The sequence below is a fragment of the Mesoplodon bidens genome (genome assembly GCF_964165515.1).
Source record: "Mesoplodon bidens genome assembly, chromosome: 4".
NCBI lineage: Eukaryota > Metazoa > Chordata > Mammalia > Artiodactyla > Ziphiidae > Mesoplodon > Mesoplodon bidens.
Genome location: NC_138160.1, coordinates 173,322,535 through 173,340,014, shown reverse-complemented (window position 1 = coordinate 173,340,014; position 17,480 = coordinate 173,322,535). Strand labels below are relative to the sequence as shown.

Here is a 17,480-nt window from a genome sequence, read left to right as displayed (position 1 = left end):
TTACATTTGTAGGGTTTCTCTCCAGTATGAATCCTTTCATGTTGAATAAGGGATGAATTCTTGCGGAAAGCTTTTCCACACTCTTTACATTGATATGGTTTCTCTCCAGTATGAGTTCTTTGATGAACAGTAAGATTCATGCTCTGACTGAAGGTTTTCCCACATTCGTTACATTTGTAAGGTTTCTCTCCAGTATGAATTCTTTGATGTACAGTAAGCGAGGAGCGTTCAATGAAGTGCTTCCCACATACATTACAGTTATAGGGTTTCTCCCCTGTATGAGTCCTCTGGTGCTTAAGGAGGGATGAACTCTGGCTGAAGGTTTTCCCACAATCATTACATCCGTAGATTTTCTTTCCTACAAACATTCTTTGAGTTTTAATTAATTCAGCATTTTGTTTAGTGTCTTTTCCATGTGAATTCCAACTGTGAGAACTTTTCCCCACAGGAATAGTTTGTTGTGTATCAATGATTGAACCCTGACTGAAACATCTTTCAAATTCATTACCTCCACATGTCCTTCTCACAGTGAGGGTTTCCTTATGGGTAATGTGCACTTGGCCCAGATGTCTATCCTGGTTTTTCTGTTGCCCCTCTAACCAATTATCAGGTTCCCAGGTTTCCCCTAAAGAAGAATGCCAGAGACCTTCTCTTTCCATTATTACCCCATAAGATAAATCTTCAGTAATTAGGGCTTTGTAGTTGACTCTTTGGTTTCAAGTCTTATCTCCCAGTCTGAAAAAAATAAAAATTCAAATACACATTGGTTTCTGTGCTGAAAACTTATAAGGCAGGAAGAAGAGAATGAAACTGAGAATAACTATAGGGCACATTTGAGAGCTTTCAAAGATGTCCCTATAATTAGGAAGAGAATTGGAAGGGAGGGAAAAACAGTGAGCTGTCCATAAATAATAGGGAAACTAGAAGCAGGGTAAGCAGAGGAAAGAGTGAGCCTATGCAGGAGAGATAGATACTGAAATCACTGACCACTGGACAAGGCTAAATAATGAAGATGGAACTAAGGGAAGATATACAGACGAGCTGGGATTGGGAGAGGCAGATCACAAAGCCCTGGAACATTTATCTGGTATTCCTACCAGCAGTTTCTTCCCTCCCGAAGGCTGCCTATAATTCTGATACTAAATCTTCATAAAACATCACAGTGTGACACAGTGAAAAGATTGTTTACCCTAGAGTCAGACAAACGTGGGTTTAAACACTGGCTGTTAATCACTTATCATCTTAAGTAGTTGTTTCTCTGAGTCTGAGTTTTCAGAGATATAAAATGAGGATAAAATAATCTGATAAGGATAAGTAAATTAATGTATTTAAACTACCCTTAGGGAACATACTTATCTGGAACATAAAATACCAGAACATACTTGAAACCTAAACTCTCAAGGGATGATGGCAAAATCTAAAAGCTCCTGTGCTCCACAAGGAGCATGTGATTTTCTCACTCTCTTTAGGTAAGAGGGTCCTAAAGGGCCCTACCCTTTCCTAAATATCCATTCCTTACAGATAAGAACTGGTGGCAGAGGCAGGTAGGGGAGAATCTGTTGAACTGCTTGAGATGGGGCTGGAGGAAAGGCCTTGTAGCCACTCAGACTTTATTTTCTCAGATCTCATTTCTTATCCCAGACAAAACATCCTGGAGGCAGAGAGGCTGAGGACAGGGAACTACAATCTGAGAATCACCTTGTCGGCTTGATCAAAATTATCAACACTGAACCAACAGACCAAAGGTCTCTGGGCAGGAGGTTTACTATGAAGCAAAAGATACGCATGAACTGGACTTCCTCCTTCCAATCTGACCTGCTTACATAAAACAGAAAAAGTGGAAAGCCAAGCAGACTCCACCTGTAAAACACACACACCACCAAGAAACCTCAGAGAGGACCTATCCAGTCAAGCATGAAATACCAACAGGCAACACATGAACTGGAGGCTGCCTCTTGCCCCACTTCACTCTATCATATCCAGCTATCCAACTGAAGTTCTTTGAGATCATTCCAAGTGCTACCCAGTAAACAACATAAAGGACATGGGGCAGCTATTCACACTGTTAGACAAATACAATGTCCAGACAGACAAAACTATTCAAAGATAAATGACACACAGAAAATATCAAATTTGGAAACTAGGTAGAGGTTCAAGAAATTTTTAAAATAATAAAAGCAGGAGAACAAGGGGGTGGGGGGAAAGCATTAAAACCAAATGGGAGAATAAACATTGGAAGAATAAATGCTTCCAGTCATCAAAAGATGTAAAAAAAGTAAAAAAAAAAAAAAAAGTTACATACTGGGAGAAGGGGTTTGCAACACGTGATCCAAAAAGAGCTCTAGAACTTAGACTTGGAAAACAATATCTGTTTAACACTAAGCCCACTAGAAAAATGGACAGAAGACTTGAATAGACACTTAAGAAAAGGAAACCTGGGGACTTCTCTGGTGGCACAGTGGTTAAGAATCTGCCTGCCAACGCAGGGCACATAGGTTTGAGCCCTGGTCTGGGAAGATCCCACATGCTGCAGAGCAACTAAGCCCGTGCACCACAACTACTGAGGCTGCACTCTAGAGCCTACGAGCCACAACTACTGAGCCCACATGCCACAACTATTGAAGCCTGCGCACCTAGAGCCCGTGCTCTGAAACGAGAAGCCACCGCAATGAGAAGCTCATGCACTGCAATGAAGAGGAGCCCCTGCTTGCCGCAACTAGAGAAAGCCCACGCACAGCAACAAAGACCCAATGCAGCCAAAAATAAAAATAAATAAATAAATTTATTTTTAAAAAAGAAAAGGAAACCTGAATAGTGAGTAAACATAAGCAAAGATGCCAATCCAACAGTAACCAGGAGAAGGTTGAGTAAAGCCTCAGTGAGATACTATTACCACATCCACCTGAGAAACAAAATTCAAAAATTCAAACTGACAGCTTCAGAATTTAGAAAGATGTGCAGTACGGGGAACTTCACATACTGCTGGTAGGAGTGTAATTTGGTTCAAGTATTTGAAAAAAAGTTTAGTACTACCTAGAATGTAGAACAGGCACACAGACTATAAGATTTAGCAAATCCACTAGTAGGTACATACAGTTAGGTAAATCTGTCTTGTAAAAGTTCACCATGATTCATAACTTTTAAAGTAGCATTGTGTACAAGAGCAAAAAACTGGAAACAACCCAAATGTCTACCAACAAGAGAAAGGATAACTAAATTGTCAAATACTTATACAAGAGAAATGAAAACAGTGAATGTTATGGATTTCACGTCTGCTTCTCCCCAAAATTCATATGTTGAAGCCTAATCCCCAGTGAGACAATATTAAGAAATGGGAGTCTTTGGGTCATTAAGTCATGAGGGTAAAGCCCTGATAAGAAGCGGCACACACGAGGGAACTTGCTCTATCCTGTGAACCAGGTGGAGGGCCCTCACCAAAAACCCATCCATGCTAGCACCCTGATCTCAGACTTCCAGCGTCTGGAACTATGAGAAATAAATGTCTGATAAATTCAGTCACCTGGTCTATGGTATTCTGTTATAGTAGCCTGAACTGCTTAAGACAGTAAACATTAATAAACTAAAGCCACACATATCAATATAAATGAATAAATAATTTAAGCAAAGTCACAGAAAAATACAGTAAGAGTCCATTTAGATAAAGTTTAAAAACAGACTATAACTAAATATATTGTTCATCTGTGTATAGCAATACTATAAAGAAAAGCAAGGGAAGGGATTTATCACAGAAGTGAGAACAGTGGTTATGTCTTGGGTAGAGGAAGAGGATGGGAATGAGGAGGTACTACTAGAGTACTAGCAGTGTTCCATTTCTGAATCTGAATCTGGGCTCTGGTGCCTGGGTGTTTGCTTTCGTTATTATTCATTCATTTTTATCATAATGAACTATTAAAAAAAGCAGTACGGTTAAGACAACAACTTTGGAGCCGGACCGCCTGGCTCCATCACCGTTAGCTGTGCGACCTTGGGCAGATTACTTAACCTGTCCTGTGCTCCAGTTTCCTCATCTGTTAAATGGTACCTATCTAGTGTTGATATATGAACAATAATTAGTTGATATTTATAAAGGGCTTAGAAGACTACGCAGGTTTTTGCTAAGTAGTACCCGTATTTTACACATTCTTCTGTATATATGACATTTCAAAAAACAAATGAGAAGAACAACAAAATATTTTCTATTTTTGAAAATACTGATCATTTTAAGTTGAAACATGTACTGCAGAAAACTTAATAGTAGGGGTTCAGTATATCTTCATGGAATTTAGAGACCTAACTTAAAAAGTTACCTCTGGGGCTTCCCTGGTGGTGCAGTGGTTGAGAGTCCGCCTGCCGATGCAGGGGACACGGGTTCGTGCCCCGGTCCGGGAAGATCCCACATGCCGCAGAGCAGCTAGGCCCGTGAGCCATGGCCGCTGAGCCTGTGCGTCCGGAGCCTGCGCTCCGCAAGGGGAGAGGCCACAACAGTGAGAGGCCCGCATAACGCAAAAAAAAAAAAAAAAAAAAAAAGTTACCTCTGAAGATCTGCTGCTTAAGAAAAAGAAAAAAAATAGACTGCCCTACAAATTTTTTTAAAACTGGCCTAAGTGATCTCTCCAAGAACATGGGATGGTGAAGGACAGTGGAGTCATGTCTACAAAGGATTGAGGAAAAACTGATGTGACTCAAGAATTCCACATAGCCAGTACTCTATACATGCATAGGAAAAAAACAAAACATGTTCTTAAATATGAAAGATTCAGTAATTGCAATACTCCTAAACCATTCCTGAAATATTACCTAAATGTTTAAATGTTTGAACAAAGGATTTATCCAGGAATAGACTGCTCACTATTAGGAATCTAGTAATATATTAATAGGTCATGGGAAAAAGGTGCTTCAAAGTATTTGATAATATGCAACATCCAATCCTGATTCAAAAACAAAAATATTAGCATTGTACCAAGCATAAAAATAAAACACTAAAAGAATTCACACTAAAAAACAGAATCAAGGAAAGGATGCTTACTATTACTGCAACTATTTAATATTGTTCCAAAAGTGTGACCACTTTTAGACAAATGAGAGGGGAGGAAATTTCATTTTTCCCAGATTACATAACTGTCTCTGTGGGAAACATAAAATTGTTAAGGTGGCTTTACTCATATTAGTGAAATATTAAAGCCTGGAACTGAGCACTAAAGATCAAAACCATAGCTCTTTCAGGATTGGACGACATTTCAGATCCTTACCATTTTGCTCTCATTAAATAAGGACCTGTAACATGCACAGCTTTATGCTTGGCCACAATAAGAGTTCAATGATTGTTAGAGGTTATCACTATCATTATTATTTTATGTCAAACAATATACAGCTCTCTCTTCTGTTCCTTTATTCCTAAGCAGTTCTTTCAAGTGATGGCCCATACTCCCTTACAGTCTTAGAATGCCTAGTTAACTTTAGGATTTATATTAACTTTGGTACTCATCAGGACATAAGAGTCCCCAGGACCAAGGGGTATGGGAAAGCACAGCTCTTTCAGTATTTATGGCTGGGACTGGCCATAGTAGAGGCCAAGAGCCTGCAGAGTATTTGGCCAGGGGTCGGGGGCCTGGATGAGAGACTTGGGCAGCAGGCCCTGCTCTTCCTAGAGCAAGCTGATTTCTTTCTTTTCTCCTTTTATATTTCTTCCAGCCTAACAGTTAAGTTACTCCTTCCATTCAACCAGACTATTTCAGTACTCACCTGACTGGACTTCCTATGTAACACTCCTGCTACCCTACAGTGCATTCTCCACAAAGCAGCCGGATCGATCTTCTGAACATGATAAATCATTCATTCAATAACTGTTTATTGAGTGCGGCACTGTTCAAGGGGCTAGGGATACAGCAATGAACAAAAGTGCCCTGGAGGAACTTATATTTCAGTGAGAGGAAGAAGGATAATCAACATAATAAATAAATAAAATATTTAGTATTTAAGTGGTATACCTTATGGAAAAAATAAAAGCAATAAAATGGAAATAGGGAATATGATGGGTAAGGGGAAAAGTTTGTAATTCTAGATACAATCTTTGGGAAAGGCCTCACTGACAAGGTGACATTGAAGACAAGACTTTAGGGGCCAAGGAGGGAGTCACAGGACTATCAAAGGGAGAGCATCTCAGGCAGAAGGAACCACCAGTGCTGAGAGCCTGTGCAAGGATGAACAAACTTTTTGGATTCACCTACATTGATTACAGTCTTTTAGATTAGTTTTCCTACTGGAAGCAAAGATATGTGCCTGTACTAACCATTAATGAGGCTCATTATGAAGGTGGCATGAAGGTACATGGGGACTCGGTAAGAGCACCTAAATCCTCTCTCTTTGTGTGTGCATGTGTACACACATATACATTTACTCACACACAGAGGTAAATCAGATGATGCCTGGGGAAGAGCTGAGCACAGCACTCGGTTGCCACTTTCCCCTCTTGGTTTTGGACAGCATAATGAGACTAACTGGCAGTAACATCAAAGAAAATCTAGAAAGAACAAGATCTGGAATTTGCACATCATCATGTTTTCTGAGCTCCGTTCTCTTCCTCCACTTTTCTGTGTCTTTATTTCCTTCTCTCCAACAGGTACCTCTCTGCTCTTGTAAATGCATTCAAGTCTCTATCTCAGTAAAAAACAAATCGGAGGCATTCTACATCTCACTTCTTTCCGGTCCTGCCCTGTCTTCCTTTTCCTTCAAAGTTAACTTTGTTGAAAGGAAAGTCTCTCTTTTTTTGGGGGGGTGGGGTGGGGGCGGGGTGGTGGTGGTGGGATTTGCCACACAGCTTGTGGGAACTTAGTTCCCTGACCAGGGATTGAACCTAGGCCCTTGGCAGTGAGAGTGCAGAGTCCTAACCACTGGACCTCCAGGGAATTCCCCGTAAAAGTCCTTGTTTACTTCTTCACTCTTCTCCCCAGGCACATGTCCTGCAGCACCAGAGTGCTCCTCCGTAGGTTACAGGCCACTTCCTCAACACTAAGACCAATAGCGTTTCTCATTTCTTACTTGGCACTGTTGCACTCTTCTCTGTTTTTCTCTCTTCCCTTGGCCCGGCTCTCCATAACTCTCTCCTCTCCCTCTGACTACTTTTTCTGTCACCTTTGCTAGAGCATCTTTGGCCCCCAGTCAAATGTTATTCCTCAGGATTCCATCCTTGCTGCTTTGCCCTTCTTATTCGCCCTTCCTGATAATTAAAATATTCATTGATATGAGTGTCATAAATATAATTATAATTTTCAAAGCTATAGTTTTACTTGATTACTAAAAATTCTACTTGATGTCATCTAAGATTCACTCAACAAAGATATTAAATACCTACTCTCACAGACAACATGCTAGGCAGGGGATATAAATAAAAGTAAGCTCAATCATGACAATTCAGTGAGCCTACATACTAGTAGCTAGATAGATATTCAAAGAGACAAGAGAAATACAGTGCAAAATGTAATCATATGCAAGTGATAAATCTTTAGGATTCAGCCCAATAGAGAAGTTGGAAGGTGGGTAAAAAACTGGGAGAGGAAAACCCAGTATGAGCAATACCTTTGTTTGCCTCTGATGCTTCTAGAAAACCCATCAACATGACAGTGAAAGAATGAAAAAGTCATAAATAAATGCAATAAAATAATCTAGGGAACAAAATGCTGCAAAAGAAAACAAAAACCCCTACCAAAAATATAATTTAGATATCCTCATACAGACAAGAGAAGTTAATACATTCATTTTAAAATATTGCTGTTAAAAAAGAAGGAGCACTTAGAGAATGAGAAGGCTCATAGAAGTAAAAAATATGATAGTAGAAATAAATTTTTTCACAGAAGGACTGAAAGACAAAGTTTAAAGAAATCTTCACATCTCACATTTTCCCTTCAAACAATGCCATGCAATTTACCACAAGGTCTTTGCACCTGCTGCTCCCTGTGCCCAGAATGTGCTCCCACATGACCATCACTTTGAGTATCTGTTCAGTGGTCACCTTAAAGAAGAGGCCTTCCCTGATCACCCCTATAAAACAGCACTCCTGTTAACTGATCTACTTCCCTTATGATGCTTTGTTTTTCCACGCAGCACCTGACTCTATGAATAGTCAGTCCCTCCCTTCTTCCTTCCTTTCTTCTCCCTTCTCCTTCCCTGCCTTCTTTCTTGATTAATTCATTGTTTCCTCGACTAGACTATAAACTCCACGTGGAAACTCTGCCTGTTTTGCTCATTGCTCTACACCCAATGTTAGGAACAGGGCCCAGTGCTCAAAAAACATTTGTTTGTTATTTATGTAAGAATACAAATAGCAATAGTAATTGAATCCACAGAAATCTATAATAAAGTTAATTAAAGCTACCTTAAGCGATCATTCTATACCTAAAAATTAGCATGAAAAGCATAAGATAATATCCAAAGTTGTGCAATATGTAGCAAGAGCCAGAAAAATGTATATATCCTTTGACACAGTGACTCTTCCAGAATCCTGTTCTTTAGAAAGCTTAATGGAAACAAGCAGCGATGGTCACAAGATGATTTTTTTCCTATCAATTTTTTTTTACTGATTTCTTTTATTGCTCTGTACTTAGATAGCCATACACTATCCAGACATCAAAAAATATCTGCCTAACTCTTTAAACAGTGTTTGAAAAGAAGTGATCAACACTTTCACATGAGTAGAAAAGATAAAGGTGTAAAATGCATTTTTTCAGAGAAAAGTCATGATAACATCTAATAAAGAAATTTCAGTTGTGAGGGGGATTAGTAGGCAGATAACAAAGATTACGAAGCATTAAATGCTTAGAGGAGAATGGGATTAAATAAGTAGTAGATTCAGATTAAAAATTTAGGAATGAGAAGGGAAATACATAAAATGTAAGGTTATCAGTAAAAAGAACAGGGCTAAACTCACTCGTCATTTGTTTTTAAATGAAGACTGTATAAAACACCTATATAATTTAGAGGAAGAGAAACGTTAGTTTCCTTTTAAAAAGCTGACAAATGTTTAAATGAATAATGGAAAGGAAGCTATGGATATAGGTCATGGCCGAGAAGAAAGATTCACAAAAGAAAATAAAGAGAATAAAGTAGAGGGGATAGAAAGACGGGGATTGAAAGTACAGATGAGGGAAATCCCTGGTGGTCCAGTGGTTAGGACTCCACGCTCTCACTGCCGAGGGCCCGGGTTGGATACCTGGTCAGGGAACTAAGATCCCATAAGCTGTGCAGCATGGCCAAAAAAAAAAAAGAGAGAAAGAAAAAACAGAAAGCACAGATGACAGAAGAGGAAATAGTAACTGCTGACATTTACTGAACGTTCAGTATGTTCCAGGCAATTTAAAAGAGTCACAAATGTAGTAACTTATTTAATCCTCATAAGATATTACCTGCCACTGAGGTAAGGACACATGCAAGACCTCAGCAGGATGAGTGACATCAACAATGCAGAGGCATTTGAGAAACACACAGCAAATGGTACAGGTCTCAAGAGACCCAGGGACCTCTGAAGTGGTTTCTCCCCAAGGTGACACTCATGGAACAAGTTCTTGCAGCCAGATCCTTACCTGGGGAAATGCACCCTGGATGTTCTTTTGTCATCAGGCTCAGTTCTCAATCCAGCTGAGATAACACATTTGGTTTGGAAAGCTGATGCCCTGCTCGGGAGGAAAAACACTAAATTTGACTTCTGAACTGAGTATAAAAACCACTCCCGGGCTTCCCTGGTGGCGCAGTGGTTGAGAGTCCGCCTGCCGATGCAGGGGACGCGGGTTCGTGTCCTGGTCCGGGAGGATCCCACATGCCGCGGAGCGCCTGGGCCCGTGAGCCATGGCTGCTGAGCCTGCGCGTCCGGAGCCTGTGCTCCGCAATGGGAGAGGCCACAACAGTGAGAGGCCCACGTACAGCAAAAAAAAAAAAAAAAAAAAAAAAAAAAAACAAACAAAAAAAAAACCACTCCCAGCATATGTCTTATCCCTTCCTCTTCAGGGCTTCTGTAACAAAGGAAGGTGTGGCTTCTGAGATTTCCCATTTTTCCATTCTCTAGAGAAAAGGGCTTTCACCTTGAAAGACAGGACACTAAGGAACTACCCTAAAACAATGCCCTGTAGTATCAGGATTTCAAGTCCAAATTCACAAATTTCAGAGGCTGTACAAGATGTCAATAGTGGGAAAGATGGCAATAGGTAGAATTTGAGTTACAAGGAGAAGTCCTTACCCAGCAAAACCAGGTTACTGTAGTTTCCCAGCATCACTTTCCCATACAAGTTCCTCTGAGCAGAATTTAGATTGGACCCACTCCTCCCAGGTGAGATCTACAGACACATCCTTGAATGTCACTGATTCCTGAAACTATAAATTTCTAATGAACAAAGGATTATGCCAATAACACCCTCTAAGGAAATTAAAAAACAAAAAACAAAAAAAAACAAGCAGCATTAGAAGGGACAGAAGAGATCTGTGAGAGAAAAATATCCCCAAAGAAACTAAACATCTGCAACAAAAACAGACGTTATCATGAATATAGAAAGTGCTCTGACATTTAAGGACAGGAAGAGGAAGTATAAGGAGTCATAGGGAAGGATAGTGAAGGCTGCTCTAGATTAGCACTAGAGAAGAGTAGGTGGTGTTCTGATTGTATCCTATTCACTCCATTGATGAAGGAGGGATTCGCCACCCTAAATAGCACACGGTGACTGAATATATGACACCCAACACTGGACAGATGAGCCTGACAGGAGTTCATTAGTCACAAGTTGGCCTCACAACCCCACGCCATGCAAGACCACTCGGGGCCTGTACTCAGGCACAGTGAACCACAGGGGCTGTGGGAGGCAGACTTGGTACTGACAGGAGGCTGAGGTGACCCTTGGTTCCTACGGGAAGATGTGACTGGCTTGTTTGAACACTTTCAGGGGCTGCTAGGGAGGTGAAAACCATTAGGTTGAGGATTAGGAGGGGTGTACCTGGCCAGGCTGACAGGGGAGCTGGTTGGGTGTGGAACCTTTCCCAGAGGGTGGGGGCCTATCCAGGGAGAGCAGGGGAACTCACAACGAGGTCTTTGGAGCTCCCTAAGGCTCAGAGTTGTAGAAGCAGCACATGGAATTTTAGGCTTTACAATCACTGGATGGGAATTCCAATTAATGCAGGGAAAGCATGTGCAAACAGGATAAATCTAGACTGTGGTTGGTCTATGAGACAACCAACAAAACACCCAGCTTGACTTGAAAATGGCATTTCAAATTTATAAGCCCGTTTGAGCTTTTTTTTCTACCCCTTAGACTAGGAAATAAAACTCCGTAAGCATTCACTATCTATTTGATGCGTATGACGGTTAATTTCATGTGTCAACTTGACTGGGCTAAGGTATGCCCGGAGAGTTGGTAAAGCATTATTTCTGGGTATTTCTGTGAGAGTTCTCCCATTTGAATCAGTAGACTGAGCAAAGAGGTGGGAGGGCATCATCCAATCTGCTGAGGGCCCAAATAGAACAAAAAGGCTGAGGAAAGGCGAATTTGCTCTCTCTGCTTGAGTTGAGATAGCCATCTTCTCCTGCCCTTAGACATAAATGCTCCTACCTCTTGAGCCTTCAGACTCAGACCAGGACTTAACACCATCGGTCCCTGGATCTCAGGCCTCCGGGTTTGGAGTGGGACTACAGCACTGGCTTTCCTGGGCCCTACGAGTGTAGATGGCAGATCATGGGGACTCTTCGTCCTGCATAATTGTGTGAGCCAATTCCTCATAATCTCTTTCTGTATATCTGCATATATCCTATTGGTTCTGTTTCTCTGGAGAACCCTAACTAATACAAGGAGGGAACACTAACTGAGTGGCAGTTACCATAAATGATAACTCACATTGTACTCAGTTTTGTACTAATAGAAGGTTCATATGCCTCAGCTCATTTAATCCAAAGGACAACCTGCTAAAGTGACAGAATTAAAGTCATCATTTTACAGATGAGGAATCTGAGGAACAAAAAGGTTAAATAACCTCTCCAAGATCATACAGCTTGAACCCAAGGCCATCCAACTCCTCATGTTGTGAGGAGAAGGCCAAGAAAAGACCCTAGCAATCCTCAGCAAGAGGAAGAACGAGAGAAAGACAGAAAGGGAGATGGAAGGAGACTCAGGAGAAAGAGGGTTTCAAAGAGGAGGGACTAGTCAACACTATCCGAAGCTGGGTGGGTCAAACAGAATGATGATTGAAAAGAATCTGCTGATTCAAAAATTAGCATAGTGGGAAGCAGCCGCAGAGCACAGGGAGATCAGCTCAGTGCTTTGTGACCACCCAGAGGGGTGGGATGGGTGGGATGGGGAGGGTGGGAGGCAGGGAGATGCATGAGGGAAGGGATGTGGGAACAGATGTATATGTATGACTGATTCACTTTGTTATAAAGCAGAAACTAATAAAAAAATTTAAAAATTTTTTTTAAAAATTTAAAAAAATAAAAAGATAAAAAAATTTAAAAAAAAGAAATTCTCACACCTTAATTTACATTGCCATGGCTCATATGCAAAATAAATAACTTTTAAAATGCAAAAAAAAAAAAAAAAGGCATGGAGGAGACCATATCAATATCAGATAAGGCAGAATATATGTGGAAACAAAACATAAGCCCCTTCTTTCTGAAAAACATAACAGATCAGAAATATGACACTCTCTTTCCAATAAATTAATAACAAGGCAATAAATAAATTAATTACAATAAATTAATTACAAGGCAATCGCCTTTTTAGCTGAACATAATTGGGCAAAATTAAAAGCCCAAACTCAGACTCCTATGGGCTATATGCTGTCTTCCCCACTTCCCTAGATTCTTCTATTCCCTAGATTCCCTTAAGTGCAGAACCTACCCACCCCCAATCTCCAGCCCTCGTGCCGCAGAGCTTGTCCCTACTATGTAATCTACTATGGAGCCCTGGGTAGATTAGTACAGAAAGGCATTTTAAAAGGCTGAAGTGAAACTTAAGTGTATCGTTCATAAAATGTATTTGTTGTTAATCCCTTAAAATGTTTTCTGCCTTTCTCCTTCCCACTTATTATGCGTTTTTTCTCCCCAGCACTACATTAAGCACGGGGTAACTCAGGGTGTTTGAAATAAGCAGCTTCATGGGTTTATCTCCTTTATGCAGAGGTTTTCTTAAACCTAAAACACAGGCTTTTTTGATATTGCTATTCTTTAAAAAGATGAATTATCAAATGGAATAAATAGGGATATTTTAATAATGAAAGTATACTTTATAAAGAAGATACGATAGTGATAGTCACAATCATGGATAAATCCCAATCACAGTGCAACAAAAATGAAACACCTCAGAATATACTTACTAGGAATAAGCAAGAGCCTCATGATCAAAGTTAAAATCCATAATGAAAGATCCAAATAAAATGAAGGGTAATTTTTTTACTCAGTAGGAAGAATAAACATTGTAAATATGGTAATCTTCCTCAAATTGAAACAGATTTAATGAATCCAAATCCAAATTAAATATTTTTTCTTTTTAACTGTTTCTGTTAGAACTTGATTATAGTTAACAAAATTTGACCCTAAGGATAAATGTATAAGAACAGTACAGTAACCAAAATTTTGAAAAGAAAAACAAGGGGGGAGGGGTGGATTTTCTTTATAAAATAACAAAATAAATTCTAAAACAAATAGTGTGTTACTATAGTAGAAATAGAGCAATAGAACAGAATCCAGAAAAATAAACTCATGCATGTATGTATGTGTGTGAATATATTATATGTGCACATCTTATATACATATATAAATTTAGTATATTTTAAAGGTAGCATTTCAAATCTATGGAGAATAAGCAGATTATTCAATAGACTATTTCAACAGATTTACAACAGTTTGAATGCCATCTCCTCAAAGGTGCCCCGTCACACTCAGCCAGGCCACCCTGCTGCGTGGCCATCACAGCATGTAACCTCGTCCTCAGTAGTATTTCTTCTTCACTGCTGCCTCCTCTTTCTAGAAGAGAAGATCCAGGAGGAAGGGGCGTTGCCTGTTTCATTCACTGCTACCTTCCCAGCACCCAGAACGCTGCTTAGCACATGGTAGGGAGGTGCTAAAAATCTGTTTAATGAAAGGATGGATGATGAAATGCCTCACCACACCATGTTAAATGAAGTTAGAATACAACCTCACATATATACAATAAATTCCAGAAGCTCAAGAATCTAAATTTAAAATGATAAAACGAATAAAAAATGTAGAAAAGTATTTCTATAATCTTAGGGTACAGAAAGCCTTTCATAGCAATGATCCCAAAGCCAAACAAGGGAAAAGGAAAGTTACCTGCATAGGACTTCAAAACTTATTTGTAGAAGATTATAAAAAATTTTAGAAGAAAAATAACAGAGAACAAGAATGACAATTTATGGGAAAGGACTAATATCCACATTATATAAAAGGCTTCTTTTATATATAAACAACTCAATATAAAAAGGGGCAAAGGATATAAAAAGCTATCATAAAGGCTAGAAGAATGTACATCCATAGTTATTTTTGAGGATTTGAGACCTAGAAATATATCTTATGGCCTTAATTTTTTTTTAGAACTATATGCCTAATATTTATATTCAGAAAAGGAAGATAAAATTTAAAGGCAAACACAAGTCATACTCAGGCAATTCACAGGCACATCACTGGCCAATGTAGGAAAGATGAAAATATTAGTAAAGATGAAAAAAGGAATACAGCTCTAATGCTGCACTGATACCTCCTAAATCAATCACTATACTCTTCAAACGTGTCAAAAGTCATCAAAGACAAAGACTAAGAACTGTTCCAGATTAAGGGAGACTAAGGAGACAGGACAGCTAAATGCCAGATGTGATCTGGATTAGTTCCTAGACCAGATAAAGGACATTTGTGGCAAATTAGGAGTAAGGTCTGTAGATTAGTTAACAGTAGTGTATCAGAGTAAGTTTTCTCATTTTGATAATTATATTTTGGTTATGTAAAACAGGGTCCTTTGCTCAGCAAATGCCTTTTGGCTAAACTGTTAAATATTTGTCAAGTTAATAATAGCCAATATATTCTCCACTGAATTCCCTGGGTGGAGCTCAGCACAGCCCTTACACTAAATATATTTTTACTGCAGGCTTCAAGCTATCACCATTCCCACCCTCTGACACTATGACAGCCCTTTTGCTGGTGGGTCATGCCCCTCTCCCAGGAATGACCTTGCTTTGCTTATGCCTGAGTGAAAAATAAACATGTACCTTTTTTTACAAAAAAACCCCCCAGGGTCCTTATTTTTAGGAAACACATACTGAAGTATTCAGAAATCAAACCAGTGGTTGCCTGGGATGGGGATCGTGGATAGGAAGGGTATGAGGATACTTTCTGGGGTGATAAAAATGTTCTACAGCTTGACTGGGGTGGTGATGATGTTGGTGCATAAATTTGTCAAACTCAATGAATTATATGCTTTAAGTGGGTTATTTTATGTAAATTATACCTGAAAAATAAAGCTGATTTAAAATTTTAGTTAGTACTATTTTAACTAAATAAAATAAAATCAAGGCTACTGACAACCAAACCACAACCTACACCAACCAAAATCTTCTGAGTGCTCCCCCCTTAAAGCTTCCCCTCTTCCAGAAACTCCCTCTCTCTGATACCTATTTTTGTGAGTTATGTTGCCTTTTAAAACTGAGCTTGATAACACTGAGAAGAGAAAGTAGTACAAACAGAAATCACAACAGTTGGGCTTCCCTGGTGGTACAGTGGTTAAGAACCCACCTGCCAATGCAGGCGACGCGGGCTCAAGCCCTGGTCCGGGAAAATTCCACATGTCACGGAGCAACTAAGCCCATGTGCCACAACTACTGAGCCTGTGTGCCTAAAGCCCGTGCTCCTCAGCAAGAGAAGCCACTGTAATGAGAAGCCCGTGCACCACAACGAAGAGTAGCCCCTGCTCACAGCTAGAGAAAAGGCCGCGCGCAGCAACGAAGACCCAATGCAGCCAAAAATAAATAAATAAATAAATTTTTTAAAAAATCACAACAGTTAATGCTTGTCTTCATGAAGCCTTTAAACTGGTTCCTCTTGTAAATAACCAAGTGACATAGTTAAGAGAATCCTAACATATGATCTTATGAATAAAGAAAAACCACAAGTCTTTTGGGATGGCAGACAAAGTTAAGTAAACCTAACCCTAAAAACAAAAACAAAACCAAGAACTTAAGGTTTCCTGGGTAAAGTGCCCCTGATGTCTTATTTCCTTTTCCAGAGAAGGAACAACTCCAGGTTCTAGCAAAAACTAGCAGATTCCATTTTCAAGCAATCTCACAGGGCAAAAAAAGCCTAGGCTCCTTACTCACTTTTTTTCCTCTATGATTTCCTCTAGCTGAGAGACACTGCTGCTTCTTCTTTTTTTTTTTTTTTGGTTGCGTGGGGTCTTTGTTGCAGCGTGCGGGCTTTCTCTAGTTGCGGTGAGTGGGGTGCGGTTTTCTCATCGCAGTGGCTTCTCTTGTTGCGGAGGACGAGCTCTAGGCACGTGGGCTTCAGTAGTTGCAGCAGGCAGGCTCAGAAGTTGTGGTGCTCGGGTTCGGTAGTTGTGGCTCACGGGCTCTAGAGGGCAGGCTCAGTAGTTGTGGTGCATGGGCTTAGTTGCTCCGCAGCATGTGGGATCTTCCTGGACCAGGGATTGAACCCGTGTCCCCTGCATTGGCAGGCAGATTCTCAACCACTATGCCACCAGGGAGGTCCAACACTTCTTCTTCTTAGGAAAGCTCTTATCATGCCAACTCCCTTATTTAAATTCCTCTGACTCCTCCTCTACTGCCATGCCTACCACCCCACCAAACACACAAACTCCTCCTTCCTGGTACTTGACCCCAAACTATCTGATTCCCTCTCCCTTCCAGTCCCTTCTACCTTCACTCCACCTCTAAAACTTATCACCTACAAATTGGCACTTGCCATCTACCTCTACAAGGATCAAATTACGAGCCGCTACAGCTGCTGACTTTCAACATCCCCTGAAAGGAGTTCAGGGTGGAGATCAGCACTCTGCTCTGGGAAAAACTGTTAGAACAGGTCTTCAGATAGTTAGATATTTTCAAGAGACAATTTTATAAGCCCAATTCTTATATCTCCTCACATCTAGAAAAGCACTAAAATCCTTCATGGTGACGTCTGCTCCTCATGACTAGCAGTAACCTTCACGAGACTAGCAGAAACCTTCTGCAAAAAAAAAAAAAAATATGTGGGGCTTCCCTGGTGGCGCAGTGGTTGGGAGTCCGCCTGCTGATGCAGGGGACACGGGTTCGTGCCCCGGTCTGGGAGGATCCCACATGCCGCGGAGCAGCTGGGCCTGTGAGCCATGGCCGCTGAGCCTGCGCGTCCGGAGTCTGTGCTCCGCAACGGGAGAGGCCACAACACTGAGAGGCCCGCGTACCGCAAAAAAAAAAAAAAAAAAAAAAAATGTGGTTGATTGCATGCACCCACC

At 40.4% G+C, this 17,480-nt stretch overlaps 1 protein-coding gene and 1 long non-coding RNA gene across 11 annotated transcripts in view; both read right to left on the bottom strand.

The window, feature by feature from the left end:
- The window catches only part of LOC308617132, a 387,539-nt gene that overhangs the window by 293,805 nt on the left and 76,254 nt on the right, over nucleotides 1-17,480 (bottom strand). The gene's annotated exons all lie outside the window — the stretch shown is intronic.
- ZNF454 (zinc finger protein 454) overlaps nucleotides 1-17,480 on the bottom strand; it is a 49,671-nt gene that overhangs the window by 28,078 nt on the left and 4,113 nt on the right. For 5 of the 10 annotated variants that reach the window (XM_081233869.1, XM_081233870.1, XM_081233879.1 and 2 more), the window contains exons 3-7: nucleotides 16,351-17,215; nucleotides 13,865-14,095; nucleotides 10,226-10,359; nucleotides 9,576-9,665; nucleotides 647-735 (exon numbers count right to left, since the gene is read on the bottom strand). The gene's annotated coding sequence lies outside the window, so the exon portion shown is untranslated. The remainder of the gene's footprint in view (nucleotides 1-646; nucleotides 736-9,575; nucleotides 9,666-10,225; nucleotides 10,360-13,864; nucleotides 14,096-16,350; nucleotides 17,216-17,480) is intronic. The other 5 variants (XM_081233875.1, XM_081233873.1, XM_081233874.1 and 2 more) reach the window with 5 other exon arrangements.